The sequence below is a fragment of the Schistocerca nitens genome, chromosome 8, assembly GCF_023898315.1.
Source record: "Schistocerca nitens isolate TAMUIC-IGC-003100 chromosome 8, iqSchNite1.1, whole genome shotgun sequence".
NCBI lineage: Eukaryota > Metazoa > Arthropoda > Insecta > Orthoptera > Acrididae > Schistocerca > Schistocerca nitens.
In genome coordinates, this window is record NC_064621.1 from 301,299,825 (window position 1) to 301,318,015 (window position 18,191).

General features: G+C 36.3%; 1 protein-coding gene across 1 annotated transcript in view; it reads right to left on the minus strand.

The window, feature by feature from the left end:
* Positions 1-18,191, minus strand: part of LOC126198939 (WD repeat-containing protein 81-like) — a 302,041-nt gene that overhangs the window by 51,556 nt on the left and 232,294 nt on the right. The window lies entirely within an intron of this gene.

Here is an 18,191-nt window from a genome sequence, read left to right on the forward strand (position 1 = left end):
CGACCAGTCATCAATGACTTCATATTCAGTAATCCAGTCAGACGATTGACATTTGCACCTTTTTGAAGACACTCTAGCCCTAATAATGCATTTAGAGCAATATTAAAAATCCTCATAAAATAGAGAATTAAACACATACATAATGTTAAATTTTCAGTTTCAAAATATTAGTACTAGTTTAGTACTGTATTACCATATTACTACAGTACTGTATTGGTTATTTTCAAATACTTAAATATTTTTAGGGTGTAAGACCCAATTAAAACCCGCTATTTACATACTTTTTGACTGAAAGTATTAGGCATACTGTATTAACTTTATTAAAGCATTAACTTTGAGATATTGTTTTTATTTAATGAACCCTGAGCCATATTCAAAGTAAGCTTAAATTAGCTATTTCACTCATTAATCATTATTCAAATATAATTTCAGTCTTTTCAGAGCTATATATTCATTGCTCTGCAATAGTCAATGAGCTTGATTATTACTGTAAATTAAATTAGCTTTTTACAAAAATACTGTGCATGTTTATGTTCTGTTTCTTTTTTCAAAGTCAAAAAATGTGTCATGCTTGTTGAGTTTCCTAGAGTGTCAAGTTGTCAAGAGTCCAGTTTTTGGGGTTCTAATGTTGATCATATGACTCTAAAATGCGTTAAAAAACTTTAAAACTCAACATTTTTCATCTAAAATTTAGAAAATTTCCCAGAGCAAGACCTCCAGTACGCCCCCTCCCCCCAAATATTTTTTATAAGCCAGTGCCCCCTGATGGGAGAGGTCCAGATGAAGCTATGGCTGAGATACACACCACAGAGGTGTACGTCATTGGGTTGGTTGGTTTTGGGGAAGGAGACCAGACAGCGTGGTCATCGGTCTCATCGGATTAGGGAAGGATGGGGAAGGAAGTCGGCCGTGCCCTTTCAGAGGAACCATCCCGGCATTTGCCTGGAGTGATTTAGGGAAATCACGGAAAACCTAAATCAGGATGGCCGGACGCGGGATTGAACCGTCGTCCTCCCGAATGCGAGTCCAGTGTCTAACCACTGCGCCACCTCGCTCGGTGTACGTCATTGGGCCTGGAGGAGAGACAGTAGAGCGAACTACTTGAGTTCAATGAGAAGGGACTGGACACAGACTGCAATTGTAATTCATGATCTGGGTAGGGTTGTGGGAGATGGACTGCTGTGTTAAGGACAAGGAGACAGTAATTTAGATGTTTAGGTGAGCTGTGAATGTGCTCCATATAGTGGGCAAGCAGTTGCTTTTGCCTGATCCTCTATGGAGGAACCACAGTTTCCATGAGTAGGCTGCTCATCAGGCTCATTTGGAAAGCTCTCATCACAAGTCAAACTCCGATGTGCTGTATAGGGTCCAGCATCCGAAATACTGAGGGTGATGCTGAAACATATGCCAGGCTCCCATAGTCAAGACAGGACTGTACAAAGGCTCTGTACAGATGCAACAGTGTAGGGCAATCTGCATTTTTGTTTAAGGTGATGAAGGTGGGGAAGCTTAGTTAAGTGGGTGCCAAAAACCAGCCATAAAAAGTGATAGGAGTCCACCACATTAAGGAGATGGTCATCAAAATAAAGTTGTGGGTGCGGGTGAACTATCCAATGGCAACAGAAGTGCACGATGCAAGTCTTGGCTGCTGAAAACTGAAAGCCATGGGTGTGGACTCATGACTGCGCTTTTCATATGGCTCCCTGCAGTCGATGTTCAGCCACATCAGTAATAGATGAACAAAAGGAAATGCAGCATAGAAGAAGGGTGATACTGAGGACCCCACAGCTGCTGTCAGACCATTGAAGGACACTAAAAAGAGTGGGACACTCAGTACAGAGCCCTGCAAGCCCGCATTCTGTTGGACATAGGGGGAACTGTGTGAAGCACTGACTCGAACTCTGAAGGTGCAGAGTGACAAAAAGTTCTGCATAACGATCGGGAACAGGCCGATGAGGTTCCACTCATGTAATGTAGTGAGGATGTTTTATTGCCAAGTGGTGTCATTGGTTTTCATCAAGTCAAAAAAGATGGCAATAAGATGACAATGGTGGGAAAAGGAAATTCTAATGGCAGACTCCAGGTATACCAAGTTGTCAGTGGTGGAGTGACCTTGGCATAGGCCACCATAGGATGGAACCAGAAGGCACCGAGACTCAAGGAGCCAACACACCTGCCAGCTCATCATACATTCGAGCAGTTTGCACAGAATGTTGGTGAGACTAATAGGATAGTAGCTATCCACATCTAATGGTTTCTTGCCAGGTTTTAGCACCGGAATGATGATACTTTCTCACCATTGCGAGAGAAATTTGCCAGCACTTCAGATGTGGTTAAAGATGGCAAGGAAGTCTCAAAGTGGCACTGGTAATGCACTGATAGATGTTTCTTCCAGAACATACAAAAATTACAAACACAATGTATTTCAAGAACCTTTCTGAAATGATAGCTGCATTGCATTGATGTACTGGTGGATATTGTGTGGTATGACTACTGTAGTTGATAGTATAATTGGTATGATGTCAACTTTATCCTGATGCCACATGTCTTTGACTTCCTCAGCCAGTTGGATGTATTTTTCAATTTTTTCTCCTGTTTTCTTTTGTATATTTGTTGTATTGGGTATGGATATTTCGATTAGTTGTGTTAATTTCTTCTTTTTATTGGTGAGTATGATGTCAGGTTTGTTATGTGGCGTTGTTTTATCTGTTATAATGGCTCTGTTCCAGTATAATTTGTATTCATCATTCTCCAGTACATTTTATGGTGCATACTTGTATGTAGGAACTTGTTGTTTTAAAAGTTTATGTTGTAAGGCAAGCTGTTGATGTATTATTTTTGCGACATTGTCATGTCTTCTGGGGTATTCTGTATTTGCTAGTATTGTACATCCGCTTGTGATATGATCTACTGTTTCTATTTGTTGTTTACAAAGTCTGCATTTATCTGTTGTGGTATTGGGATCTTTAATAATATGCTTGCTGTAATACCTGGTGTTTATTGTTTGATCCTGTATTGCAATCATGAATCCTTCTGACTCACTGTATATATTGCCTTTTCTTAGCCATGTGTTGGATGCGTCTTGATCGATGTGTGGCTTTGTTAGATGATACGGGTGCCTGCCATGAAGTGTTTTCTTTTTCCAATTTACTTTCTTCGTATCTGTTGATGTTATGTGATCTAAAGGGTTGTAGAAGTGGTTATGAAAGTTGATGTTATGTGATCTAAAGGGTTGTAGAAGTGGTTATGAAATTGCAGTGGTGTAGCCGATGTATTTATATGAGTGATTGCTTTGTGTATTTTGCTAGTTTCTGCTCGTTCTATAAAGAATTTTCTTAAATTGGCTACCTGTCCATAATGTAGGTTTTTTATGTCGATAAATCCCCTTCCTCCTTCCTTTCTGCTTAATGTGAATCTTTCTGTTGCTGAATGTATGTGATGTATTCTATATTTGTGGCATTGTGATCGTGTAAGTGTATTGAGTGCTTCTAGGTCTGTGTTACTCCATTTCACTACTCCAAATGAGTAGGTCAATATTGGTATGGCATAAGTATTTATAGCTTTTGTCTTGTTTCTTGCTGTCAATTCTGTTTTCAGTATTTTTGTTAGTCTTTGTCTATATTTTTCTTTTAGTTCTTCTTTAATATTTGTATTATCTATTCCTATTTTTTGTCTGTATCCTAGATATTTATAGGCATCCGTTTTTTCCATCGCTTCTATGCAGTCGCTGTGGTTATCCAATATGTAATCTTCTTGTTTAGTGTGTTTTCCCTTGACTATGCTATTTTTCTTACATTTGTCTGTTCCAAAAGCCATACTTATATCATTGCTGAATACTTCTGTTATCTTTAGTAATTGGTTGAGTTGTTGATTTGTTGCTGCCAGTAGTTTTAGATCATCCATGTATAGCAAATGTGTGATTTTGTGTGGGTATGTTCCAGTAATATTGTATCCATAATTTGTATTATTTAGCATGTTGGATAGTGGGTTCAGAGCAAGGCAGAACCAGAAAGGACTTAATGAGTCTCCTTGGTATATTCCACGCTTAATCTGTATTGGCTGTGATGTGATATCATTTGAATTTGTTTGGATGTTAAGTGTGGTTTTCCAATTTTTCATTACTATGTTTAGGAACTGTATCAATTTAGGATCTACTTTGTATATTTCCAATATTTGTAGTAACCATGAGTGGGGTACACTATCAAAAGCTTTTGGTAATCAATGTATGTGTAGTGTAGCGACCTTTGTTTAGTTTTAGCTTGATATGTCACCTCTGCATCTATTATCAGTTGCTCTTTACATCCTCGTGCTCCTTTGCAACAGCCTTTTTGTTCTTCATTTATAATTTTGTTCTGTGTTGTATGTGTCATTAATTTCTGTTTAATGACTGAAGTTAATATTTTGTATATTGTTGGTAGGCATGTTATGGGGCGATATTTAGCTGGGTTTGCTGTGTCTGCTTGATCTTTAGGTTTCAGATAAGTTATTCCATGTGTAAGTGTATCAGGGAATGTGTATGGGTCTGCAATGTAACTGTTAAATAATTTAGTTAGATGTGAATGTGTTGAGGTGAACTTCTTTAACCAGAAATTTGCTATTTTATCATTTCCAGGGGCTTTCCAATTGTGAGTAGAATTAATTGCTTGGGTGACTTCATGTTGCAAAATTATCACTTCAGGCATTTGTGGTATCATCTTGTATGTGTCTGTTTCTGCTTGTATCCACCGTGCATGCCTGTTATGTTGTACCGAGTTTGACCATATGCTGCTCCAGAAGTGTTCCATGTCTGTTATGTTTGGTGGATTGTTTATTTTAATGTGTGTGTTATCTATTGTCTGGTAAAATTTCTTTTGGTTTGTGTTGAATGTTTGGTTTTGTTTCCTTCTATTTTCACTTTTTTTGTATCTTCTGAGTCGTTTGGCTAATGCTTGTAATTTCTGCTTCCTTTTGTCTAATTGCTCTGTCGCTTCTTGTTGTGAGATTTTACCTAACCTTTTTCGTTTTTTTTCCGAGATTTCATTTCTTATAAATTGTGTTAGCTGTCCAATGTCTTTTCTCAGTTTTTCTATTTTGATCTGTAGCCTGTGTTGCCATGCTGGTTTTGTGGGTTTCTTCTGTGTGTTGGTTGGTTCTGATCTCTGTCTAGTGTGTATATTTAGTGTAGTGAGTGCTCCTATATAAACCAGTAGTTGTAACTCTTCCATAGTTGTGTTTTCATTTATTTTGTTGTGTATGATTGTGTTGATAGTTTTTATTGTTGTTTCGACTTGTGGGTTATTTGGTGGTCTATGCAAGAATGGTCTAATGTCTGTATTTGTGTCTTTGTATTCTATATATGTTAGCTGAAATTTTTCTTCTATATCTAACATCTGTGTCACTTCGTGTTCTATTTGTGCTTGTTCTGGTGGTAGTCTTAAGATTTCGTTTTCCTCTGATTGTTTAATTGGTGCGTGTTGTTCTTTGTTTGTTTGCTCTGGGATGTTTGAGTCCATTACTGTATTTTCTTCTTCTTCTGACTGCACATTATTTTGTTCCAGTATTTATTGTACTTGTTGCTTGATGTTTTCTAATTCTGACTGGGGTATCCTGTTATTTCTGATTATTACACGGATCTGATCAGCCAGTCGTTGTTCTGTTAAAAATTTTAATTCTGGGTATCTGGTAATAAATGTTTTGTATACTTGTGATATGTATCCAGTTGTGTTGGTTCCTAGGTTTGTTGCTTGGTAATAACAGAACATGAGGTGTCGATTAACTTCATCTGACCATCTCATCCTCTGTCTTTGTTTTCCTTCTAGGGTGGTTGCAGGAAGCATATCCTGCAAAATACCTCTATTTGGATTTAAATCATTTTCCAGTTGGCTAGCAGTGTCGTTACCATTGTGGGCGGGCATAGGGTTCAAGCGTCGTCCCCGACCATGACGGCACTTGTCCGAGGCTTCTTTAGTTCTGTCCTGAACCAACTAATCACACTAAAAGGGGGGTTAGCCCTATTAGTGGTTTGTTCTTTTCGTCGCCTTATTATTATTATTATCTTTACTTTCTCAGACGTTAAGTCTGGTGAGGAATGGAGTGACGCGGACCTTTATCAAGCGTCACTTCCTTTTTGCTGTACGGTACACGTTATATTGCATTTAGGAACTTTCGGGTAATTGAACATGTATCAATAATTACGGATTTCTGTAATTGTATACATATGTTTGGATGTAGCTGTATTGCATTGATGTATTGGTGGATATTGTGTGGTATGACTCCTGTAGTTGATAGTATAATTGGTATGATGTCAACTTTATCCTGATGCCACATGTCTTTGACTTCCTCAGCCAGTTGGATGTATTTTTCAATTTTTTCTCCTGTTTTCTTTTGTATATTTGTTGTATTGGGTATGGATATTTCGATTAATTGTGTTAATTTCTTCTTTTTATTGGTGAGTATGATGTCAGGTTTGTTATGTGGCGTTGTTTTATCTGTTATAATGGTTCTGTTCCAGTATAATTTGTATTCATCATTCTCCAGTACATTTTGTGGTGCATACTTGTATGTAGGAACGTGTTGTTTTATAAGTTTATGTTGTAAGGCAAGCTGTTGATGTATTATTTTTGCGACATTGTCATGTCTTCTGGGGTATTCTGTATTTGCTAGTATTGTACATCCGCTTGTGATGTGATCTACTGTTTCTACTTGTTGTTTACAAAGTCTGCATTTATCTGTTGTGGTATTGGGATCTTTAATAATATGCTTGCTGTAATACCTGGTGTTTATTGTTTGATCCTGTATTGCAATCATGAATCCTTCTGTCTCACTGTATATATTGCCTTTTCTTAGCCATGTGTTGGATGCGTCTTGATCGATGTGTGGCTGTGTTAGATGATACGGGTGCTTGCCATGTAGTGTTTTCTTTTTCCAATTTACTTTCTTCGTATTTGTTGATGTTATGTGATCTAAAGGGTTGTAGAAGTGGTTATGAAGTTGCAGTGGTGTAGCCGATGTATTTATATGAGTGATTGCCTTGTGTATTTTGCTAGTTTCTACTCGTTCTAGAAAGAATTTTCTTAAATTGTCTACCTGTCCATAGTGTAGGTTTTTTATGTCGATAAATCCCCTTCCTCCTTCCTTTCTGCTTAATGTGAATCTTTCTGTTGCTGAATGTATGTGATGTATTCTATATTTGTGGGATTGTGATCGTGTAAGTGTATTGAGTGCTTCTAGGTCTGTGTTACTCCATTTCACTACTCCAAATGAGTAGGTCAATATTGGTATGGCATAAGTATTTATAGCTTTTGTCTTGTTTCTTGCTGTCAATTCTGTTTTCAGTATTTTTGTTAGTCTTTGTCTATATTTTTCTTTTAGTTCTTCTTTAATCTTTGTATTATCTATTCCTATTTTTTGTCTGTATCCTAGATATTTATAGACATCTGTTTTTTCCATCGCTTCTATGCAGTCGCTGTGGTTATCCAATATGTAATCTTCTTGTTTAGTGTGTTTTCCCTTGACTATGCTATTTTTCTTACATTTGTCTGTTCCAAACGCCATACTTATATCATTGCTGAATACTTCTGTTATCTTTAGTAATTGGTTGAGTTGTTGATTTGTTGCTGCCAGTAGTTTTAGATCATCCATGTATAGCAAATGTGTGATTTTGTGTGGGTATGTTCCAGTAATATTGTATCCATAATTTGTATTATTTAGCATGTTGGATAGTGGGTTCAGAGCAAGGCAGAACCAGAAAGGACTTAATGAGTCTCCTTGGTATATTCCACGCTTAATCTGTATTGGCTGTGATGTGATATTATCTGAATTTGTTTGGATATTAAGTGTGGTTTTCCAGTTTTTCATTACTATGTTTAGGAACTGTATCAATTTAGGATCTACTTTGTATATTTCCAATATTTGTAGTAACCATGAGTGGGGTACACTATCAAAAGCTTTTTGGTAATCAATGTATGCGTAGTGTAGAGACCTTTGTTTAGTTTTAGCTTGATATGTCACCTCTGCATCTATTATCAGTTGCTCTTTACATCCTCGTGCTCCTTTGCAACAGCCTTTTTGTTCTTCATTTATAATTTTGTTCTGTGTTGTATGTGTCATTAATTTCTGTTTAATGATTGAAGTTAATATTTTGTAGATTGTTGGTAGGCATGTTATGGGGCGATATTTAGCTGGGTTTGCTGTGTCTGCTTGATCTTTAGGTTTCAGATAAGTTATTCCATGTGTAAGTGTATCAGGGAATATGTATGGGTCTGCAATGTAACTGTTAAATAATTTAGTTAGATGTGAATGTGTTGAGGTGAACTTCTTTAGCCAGAAATTTGCTATTTTATCATTTCCAGGGGCTTTCCAATTGTGCGTAGAATTAATTGGTCGGGTGACTTCATGTTGCAAAATTATCACTTCAGGCATTTGTGGTATCATCTTGTATGTATCTGTTTCTGCTTGTATCCACCGTGCATGCCTGTTATGTTGTACCGGGTTTGACCATATGCTGCTCCAGAAGTGTTCCATGTCTCTTATGTTTGGTGGATTGTCTATTTTTATGTGTGTGTTATCTATTGTTTGGTAAAATTTCTTTTGGTTTGTGTTGAATGTTTGGTTTTGTTTCCTTCTATTTTCACTTTTTTTTTATCTTCTAAGTCGTTTCGCCAAAGCTTGTAATTTTTGCTTCTTTTCATCTAATTGCTCTATTGCTTCTTGTTGTGAGATTTTACCTAACCTTTTTCGTTTTTTGTCTGATATTTCATTTCTTATAAATTGTGTTAACTGTCCGATGTCTTTTCTCAGTTTTTCTATTCTGATCTGTAGCCTGTGTTGCCATGCTGGTTTTGTGGGTTTCTTCTGTGTGTTGGTTGGTTCTGATCTCTGCCTAGTGTGTATACTTAGTGTAGTGAGTGCTCCTACATAAACCAGTAGTTGTAACTCTTCCATAGTTGTGTATTCATTTATTTTGTTGTGTATGATTGTGTTGATAGTTTTTATTGTTGTTTCGACTTGTGGGCTATTTGGTGGTCTATGCAAGAATGGTCTAATGTCTGTATTTGTGTCTTTGTATTCTATATATGTCAACTGAAATTTTTCTTCTATATCTAACATTATTATCTAACATTATCTAACATTATTATTATTATTATTATTACTATCATTATTATTATTATTATTGTTGTTATTTATTTCTCTTGTGTCCTACTATTTCTGGAATGAACCTAGTACAGAAATTACAAGATGCTGTATTTGAATTCTTACTGTAATATCCCCCCCCCCCCCCTTTTCATCTTTGCATGTCCTCATCCTCACAATAGGTAAATCTGGAGCCAAAGTGACCGGCTCTCCTATCTATCCTTCACCAGCCTGTGCATCTTCCCTCCCTTAGTAAGAAACTGACAGTTCTGAAAATGAAAATAGTTTCTTTACTTTTATTTGTGTCTATTGGTAGTACTGAATTTCACTTTCTGCAAGAAAGCGTTGACCAGCCATTCTGTATCCTGATACTTTTACAGTTTTGTTAAAGGAATCTCATCTTGATATTATTACTATGATAACAGTCTATGTAGTGAGACTAAATTTGGGCATACTTAAATGTGCCTAAAAGAGTTTATAACATTTATTTATTTATTTATTCCATGTGATCTGATGGTACACAGTGTGTTGCAGATGTCGGAAAATATCATTTAACATTGTTAACATATATTAACATAGGCCTATAGTATCCTAATGTATTATATTGCTCAATGTTTTCAATTTAACACAAACACAAGATTACTGTTCTAAGTATTCATTTACAGAGTAAAAACAGTGACACAACAAATATGACTTCACGGCTTTGCTAAATTTTATGTTGTCTTCGATGGACTTAATACTAGTGGGAAGATTGTTGAACAGTTGGAGGCCCATGTGGAAAGCTCCCTTTTTACATAGTTGAGTGTTTGTACGTATAACATGCAGGTTTGCATTTTTCCTGGTGTTGTGTTCATGTATTTCATTATTTTTTACGACTCTGGTGTCAGTTGGCACTACGTGGTTTCTGAAAAATTTTAGAGTCTCAAGAATGTAGAGGCAAGGCAGTGTAAGGATTTCCAACTTTATGAAGATTGGTTTGCAGGAGTCTCTGGGTTTGCTCCCAGTAATAATCATTGTTCTCTTCTGGATTCTGAATGTGCTCAGAGTAGTTGGAGAATTTCCCCAGAATATTGCACCATATTTTAGGTGGGCGTGTATGTAAGCGTAGTACACACTGGTTAATGTTTTCAGACTAGCAAATGTTTTCAGTACACTCAATGCATAACAGCCAGTACAAATCCTGGCATTTACCTTTCCTGTATGTGTATTCCATTTCAAGTTATCTTGAACCCACAGACCCAGGAATTTGAAAAGAGTGTCGGTAGCTATTGACTGGTTATTTACAGTGACAAATGGCTGAGAGGAATTTGCTTTTTGTGTTGTGTGAAAGTTCATGGAAGCTGTCTTTTTGGTGTTGATAGTTAATCTGTTGATTTTAGGCCAGTTGCTGAGTTGTTCAGTGGCCAAGTTCACAGCTTTTTGCACAGCCTCTGTATTCTCCCCTTTGAGGAGTACAGTTGTGTCATCAGCAAATATTATTGTTTTGTGTGCGTCAACATTCAGGCTCAAGTCATTAATATACAGGAGGAAAAGTAGGGGTCCCAATACTGAGCCCTGTGGAACACCTAGCTTTACAGTTTTATTACTTGATAGTATTTCGGTTATTGAGTTGCTTTGTCTATTAGTATATTTCATGCTGACTCTCTGCATCCGATTGGTTAGGAATGTAGCAATCCAGTTGTTTGCAATTCCTCTGATACCATAGTGTTCTAATTTTTCCACTAATATTTTGTGGTCAACAGTGTCAAAAGCCTTTGACAGATCCAGAAATATGCCTGTTATTGGTTGTTTTCTATCTAATAGTGTATTTATGCAATCATATACTGCACCTTCAGTAGATTTGTTGCTTCTGAACCCATGTTGAGCTTAACTTAGTAAATCTGTTTTTTCAATGAAGTCCATCATTTTTTTGTACATTATTTTTTCAAAAACTTTAGAAAAGCAGGATGAGATTGAGATAGGCCTGTAGTTATTCATATCTTTATTATCACCTTTTTTGAAGACAGGAATTACTTTAGAAAGTTTCAGAGCTTCAGGGAAGATACCTGCCTGGAAAGAACAGTCACAGAGGTCAGTTAATGGTTCAGCAATTGTGTGTGTTCACAATTTTTGATTACAGCTGCTGGGATACCATCAATTCCAGCTGAATATGAATTTTTTAACTCTATGAGGGCTTTTGCAACATCATTTTCAGTGACTTTGGTAATGAAAATTGACTCTGCACATGTGTTATATTTTTGGTTTGCTGGTTGGTAATTTGTGTTAGGATTATTTTGGACCAATTTTTCAGCTGTGCTCGTAAAGAAATTGTTGAAATAGTTCACCACAACTTCGGGATTAGATATAGATTCATTGTTGAGTTTGATTTCTATGTTCGTGTGTGAAGCTTTCATTTCTCCTCTTTCCTTTTTTATGATATTCCACATTGCTTTTACTTTATTGCTGGATTTGTCAATGTACTCATCATTCTGCGTCCTTTCTGCTTGTCTTATCACTCTTCTTAGGGTACATGTGTAGTTTTTATAGTATTCTGTTAGTTGGGGGGAGTCACTACTTTGTTTACATAACATGTGGAGTATTCTTTTATGTTTGCAAGAGATTTTTAATAGCTGGTGTAATCCAACTCTTGTTTCTATTATTATTATTATTTCTTTACTTTCTCAGATGTTAAGTCTGGTTGAGAATGGAAAGTGACGCGGACCTTGATCAAGCGTCACTTCCTATTAACTGTACGGTATGTGTTACATTGCATTTAGGAACTTTCGGGTAATTGAACATGTATCAATAATTACGGATTTCTGTAGTTGTATATATATGTTTGGATGTAGCTGTATTGCATTGATGTACTGGTGGATATTGTGTGGTATGACTCCTGTAGTTGATAGTATAATTGGTATGATGTCAACTTTATCCTGATGCCACATGTCTTTGACTTCCTCAGCCAGTTGGATGTATTTTTCAATTTTTTCTCCTGTTTTCTTTTGTATATTTGTTGTATTGGGTATGGATATTTCGATTAGTTGTGTTAATTTCTTCTTTTTATTGGTGAGTATGATGTCAGGTTTGTTATGTGGCGTTGTTTTATCTGTTATAATGGTTCTGTTCCAGTATAATTTGTATTCATCATTCTCCAGTACATTTTGTGGTGCATACTTGTATGTCGGAACTTGTTGTTTTAAAAGTTCATGTTGTAAGGCAAGCTGTTGATGTATTATTTTTGCGACATTGTCATGTCTTCTGGGGTATTCTGTATTTGCTAGTATTGTACATCCGCTTGTGATGTGATCTACTGTTTCTATTTGTTGTTTACAAAGTCTGCATTTATCTGTTGTGGTATTGGGATCTTTAATAATATGTTTGCTGTAATACCTGGTGTTTATTGTTTGATCCTGTATTGCAATCATGAATCCTTCTGTCTCACTGTATATATTGCCTTTTCTTAGCCATGTGTTGGATGCGTCTTGATCGATGTGTGGCTGTGTTAGATGATACGGGTGCTTGTCATGAAGTGTTTTCTTTTTCCAATTTACTTTCTTCGTATCTGTTGATGTTATGTGGTCTAAAGGGTTGTAGAGGTGGTTATGAAATTGTAGTGGTGTAGCCGATGTATTTATATGAGTGATTGCTTTGTGTATTTTGCTAGTTTCTGCTCGTTCTATAAAGAATTTTCTTAAATTGTCTACCTGTCCATAATATAGGTTTTTTATCTCGATAAATCCCCTTCCTCCTTCCTTTCTGCTTAATGTGAATCTTTCTGTTGCTGAATGTATGTGATGTATTCTATATTTGTGGCATTGTGAGCGTGTAAGTGTATTGAGTGCTTCTAGGTCTGTGTTACTCCATTTCACTACTCCAAATGAGTAGGTCAATATTGGTATGGCATAAGTATTTATAGCTTTGGTCTTGTTTCTTGCTGTCAATTCTGTTTTCAGTATTTTTGTTAGTCTTTGTCTATATTTTTCTTTTAGTTCTTCTTTAATATTTGTATTATCTATTCCTATTTTTTGTCTGTATCCTAGATATTTATAGGCATCCGTTTTTTCCATCGCTTCTATGCAGTCGCTGTTGTTATCCAATATGTAATCTTCTTGTTTAGTGTGTTTTCCCTTGACTATGCTATTTTTCTTACATTTGTCTGTTCCAAAAGCCATACTTATATCATTGCTGAATACTTCTGTTATCTTTAGTAATTGGTTGAGTTGTTGATTTGTTGCTGCCAGTAGTTTTAGATCATCCATGTATAGCAAATGTGTGATTTTGTGTGGGTATGTTCCAGTAATATTGTATCCATAATTTGTATTATTTAGCATGTTGGATAGTGGGTTCAGAGCAAGGCAGAACCAGAAAGGACTTAATGAGTCTCCTTGGTATATTCCACGCTTAATCTGTATTGGCTGTGATGTGATATTATTTGAATTTGTTTGGATATTAAGTGTGGTTTTCCAATTTTTCATTACTATGTTTAGGAACTGTATCAATTTAGGATCTACTTTGTATATTTCCAATATTTGTAGTAACCATGAGTGGGGTACACTATCAAAAACTTTTTGGTAATCAATGTATGCGTAGTGTAGCGACCTTTGTTTAGTTTTAGCTTGATATGTCACCTCTGCATCTATTATCAGTTGCTCTTTACATCCTCGTGCTCCTTTGCAACAGCCTTTTTGTTCTTCATTTATAATTTTGTTCTGTGTTGTATGTGTCATTAATTTCTGTTTAATGATTGAAGTTAATATTTTGTATATTGTTGGTAGGCATGTTATGGGGCGATATTTAGCTGGGTTCGCTGTGTCTGCTTGATCTTTAGGTTTCAGATAAGTTATTCCATGTGTAAGTGTATCAGGGAATGTGTATGGGTCTGCAATGTAACTGTTAAATAATTTAGTTAGATGTGAATGTGTTGAGGTGAACTTCTTTAACCAGAAATTTGCTATTTTATCATTTCCAGGGGCTTTCCAATTGTGAGTAGAATTAATTGCTTGGGTGACTTCATGTTGCAAAATTATCACTTCAGGCATTTGTGGTATCATCTTGTATGTGTCTGTTTCTGCTTGTATCCACCATGCATGCCTGTTATGTTGTACCGGGTTAGACCATATGTTGCTCCAGAAGTGTTCCATGTCTGTTATGTTTGGTGGATTGTTTATTTTAATGTGTGTGTTATCTATTGTCTGGTAAAATTTCTTTTGGTTTGTGTTGAATGTTTGGTTTTGTTTCCTTCTATTTTCACTTTTTTTTGTATCTTCTGAGTCGTTTGGCTAATGCTTGTAATTTCTGCTTCTTTTCGTCTAATTGCTCTGTCGCTTCTTGTTGTGAGATTTTACCTAACCTTTTTCGTTTTTTTTCCGAGATTTCATTTCTTATAAATTGTGTTAGCTGTCCGATGTCTTTTCTCAGTTTTTCTATTCTGATCTGTAGCCTGTGTTGCCATGCTGGTTTTGTGGGTTTCTTCTGTGTGTTGGTTGGTTCTGATCTCTGTCTAGTGTGTATATGTAGTGTAGTGAGTGCTCCTATATAAACCAGTAGTTGTAACTCTTCCATAGTTGTGTTTTCATTTATTTTGTTGTGTTTGATTGTGTTGATAGTTTTTATTGTTGTTTCGACTTGTGGGTTACTTGGCAGTCTATGCAAGAATGGTCTAATGTCAGTATATTATTATTATTATTATTATTATTATTATTATTTTCGATTATTCCCATTTAAGAGAGCGTTTGAACTTGAATTCCTTTATGATGATTGATTGTTTATGTTTTTTCTGAGCCCAAATTTTCTTCATGTGTTCACTGTGTTGTTTCTTTTGCTCCACTGTCCATTTGCATCCTGGTCTCTTCTGTGTTGTGGTGTCAAATTTATGTTTGTTGATGATGTTCCTGAATTCAGTTCTATTCTCTGCATCATTTACTGTTATGCGTGCTTGTCTGAGGTCCTCTTCAACTTCTTTTATCCATTTTGTATTTCCCCTGCCTGAGTTGATGACTTTAAGAATTCGCTTTGAAATTCTGTTTTCATTCATCCTGTGGATATGTCCGTAGAACTGCATTCTTCTTTTCCTTATTGTATCCGTAATCTTGTCTGTGTATTTATATAATTCTGATGTTGGTCTCTTCTTCCAGATTCCTTGCTCTTGTATCGGGCCAAAAATTTTCCTGAGAATTTCCTTTCTTGTTTCTCTATTTCTTTGATGTTAGTTTGCCCACCTATTTGTGTTGTTTCAGATGCATACAGTGCCTCCAGAAGTACGGCAGTGTTGTAGTGCCTCAATTTTGCGTTAATGGATATGGACTTTTTGTTATAATAGTTCCACGTGAGTTTATATGCTTTCTGTAGTTTTTTTATTCTTTCCTCATTGGCCTTTAGGTTGATCCCTGATGGTTGGATGATTTCTCCCAGGTACTTAAAATGTGGTACTTGTACGATTTTCCCATGGGTTGTCACAATAGGCAATTTGTCTTGTGGCACTCTTTCTATGTACTGGGTTTTCTCATATGAGATTTGCAGGCCAGTTCTTTGTGCAATTTCGTGTAACTTCTCTATGGCATTAGTGGCTTCTTTTCTATTATTTGTGAGGATTGCAAGGTCATCTGCAAAAGCTAAACACTTCACATTGAATCTATTATCTTTTCTGATGCCAATTTGGATTCCTTTGACTTCTTTTTCCCATACCCTGATGATTTTTTCAAGAATGATATTAAAGAGTAATGGTGAAAGTCCGTCACCCTGTCGCACTCCAGTTTGGATTACAAATGGTTCCGAGATATCCCCCATAAATTTAACCTTGGAGACTGTGTCAGTTAATGTTTCCCGAATGATTGCTCTTGTCTTTCTGTCAATGCTGAATTCTTCCAGCGTCTTGCAGAGCACTACTCTGTCTATTGAGTCGTAGGCCTTTTTAAAATCTACAAAAGTAACCACTGTGTTTCGGGTGTTTCTCATCTGGAGAATCATTTTCAGATTCCAGATCTGCTCTATGCATGATCGTCCCTTGAGAAAACCAGCCTGGTATTCTCCTATTTGTGGGTCAGCTTGTGCTTCTAATCTATTCATGAGAACTTTTGATAGGATTTTATATGTGACCGGTACGAGTGAGATACCCCTGTAATTATTTGGTTCAGTTTTGTCCCCTTTTTTGTGGAGTGGATGGATGAGTGCGCATTTCCATTCAGATGGGATCTGTTCTGTTTCCAAAATGTTTAATATGATTTTGTGAATTTTTCCTGTTAATCTTTCATCATTTAGTTTCCACAGTTCTGCAATAATTCCATCTTCTCCTGGGGCTCTATTGTTTTTCAGTGTCTTGATAATTTCTACTATTTCGTTGATGGTTGGCGGTTTAGCGTCAGGATTTGGTGTGGACGTCTCGTAGTGAATGTCCTCTGTAGGTCTTTCGCAGTTGAAAAGTTTGTTGAAATAGTCTGCGAGGATTTGGCAATTATTCTTCGTGTTAGTTTCTAGTGAACCATCCGGTTTCTTGAAGCAAAGATTGGGTGGCTGGTATCCTGCAATATGTTCTTTAAACGTCTTATAAAAATTCCTGGTGGTGTTCTTCTTAAAGTCTTGTTCTATCTCATCTAGTCGCCGTTTGTCATAATTTCTTTTTTCGCTCCGAATAGTTTTCGATGTTTGTTTTCGGATTACTAGAAATTGTTGCCATTTTTCTGATGTTTTGTGACTATTGAAGTTTTTCCAGGCTTTGGTCCTTTCTTCTATTGCTTGGTCACATATTATATTCCACCACCTGTGTTTTCTCCTTCTCGGGGGTTGACCCAATTTCATTGTGGATTTGAGGACGTCCAAAAGTTCTGTCCAGTTTGTGGTGTTTGTCTGATTAATTTCCTGTAAGATGTTTTCCTTGTTGAGTTTTATGTATTCGGGGTCTGCTCTCAGCACTTTGTTTAGTTTTGGCTTTTTTCTATTGGGCTGTAATCTGGTCTTTATCTGTAGAAGATGGTGGTCTGAGTCAAACAATCCTCTTCTCGTTTTCACAATCAGAATTTCTGCTGTGTTACTCTTGGAGATGGCCACATGGTCTATCTGGAATTCACCCAACATTGTGTTGGGCGACTTCCAAGTATACAGTTTCTTGTTGGGTTTTTTGAATTGTGTTGACATAATTATTTCTATTATTATTATTATTATTACTTATACATAACAGCTTGACAACATAGACATATGCCATTCAACAGAGAATCACACCAAGTTTTGATTCATAGTTTATGCCGTGTATAAATACATAGTACTATCAATACTCCCATGACATGTATGTGTGAGCTAGAAGTACATTTTGTGTCCTGTAGTTTGCTAAGCCTGAGTCAGTTATGATGCTTTAGTGGAGATTAGGCATCACATATTAAACAGAAACTTCAACTGACAAAACTATTCATGGAACATATGCAGTAAACAGTCACAAGCCCAAGAAAAGTGACAAAACACATTAGCCATAAATTGCTAATACCACTGCCAATGGTCTGACACATTCAGCACAAATCATAACAAACTGTATTAAGTGCAGTTGGTCTAGCTGATAAGTCCTCAAGATTACATGCTTTATGTTCAATTTGGCACAATTTTCAACAGAAGTTATGTTTCATGTGCCACAATGAGAATTGTCATAATGTAAACACTGAGGCAATTGAAAACCTCAAGAAAATATTTCACAATTTCCCAGCTCACTAAAGTGAATGTGTCTTGTACTCCACTCTCATCCTTCATAGAGAGAACTGTTACTAATATTATGTATTTGACTATTCTGAGAGAATGACACAACCATAGCATGACAGTGATGATTTTAATTTTGCAACAGGACAGTGTCTCTCATTCAGATGTCCATGAGCATATAAAATTTTGCAGAATTGCATAGAACATGCTACTAAATAGGATTTTTCTCTTTTTCAGAAGCCTTTGAGGTCACTTGATTTCATCTCTAAGCACAGCCACAATGAATACCTACAAGTTGCATTTGAAACCTACTTTTCTCTATTGCCTAATGCAATTTTTCTGTGTGTCTTGTAGTTTTCCTACACTTATTTTCTGAAACTCTAAAAACATTTATGAATAATCCTGTACATTTATTTTTATACAAA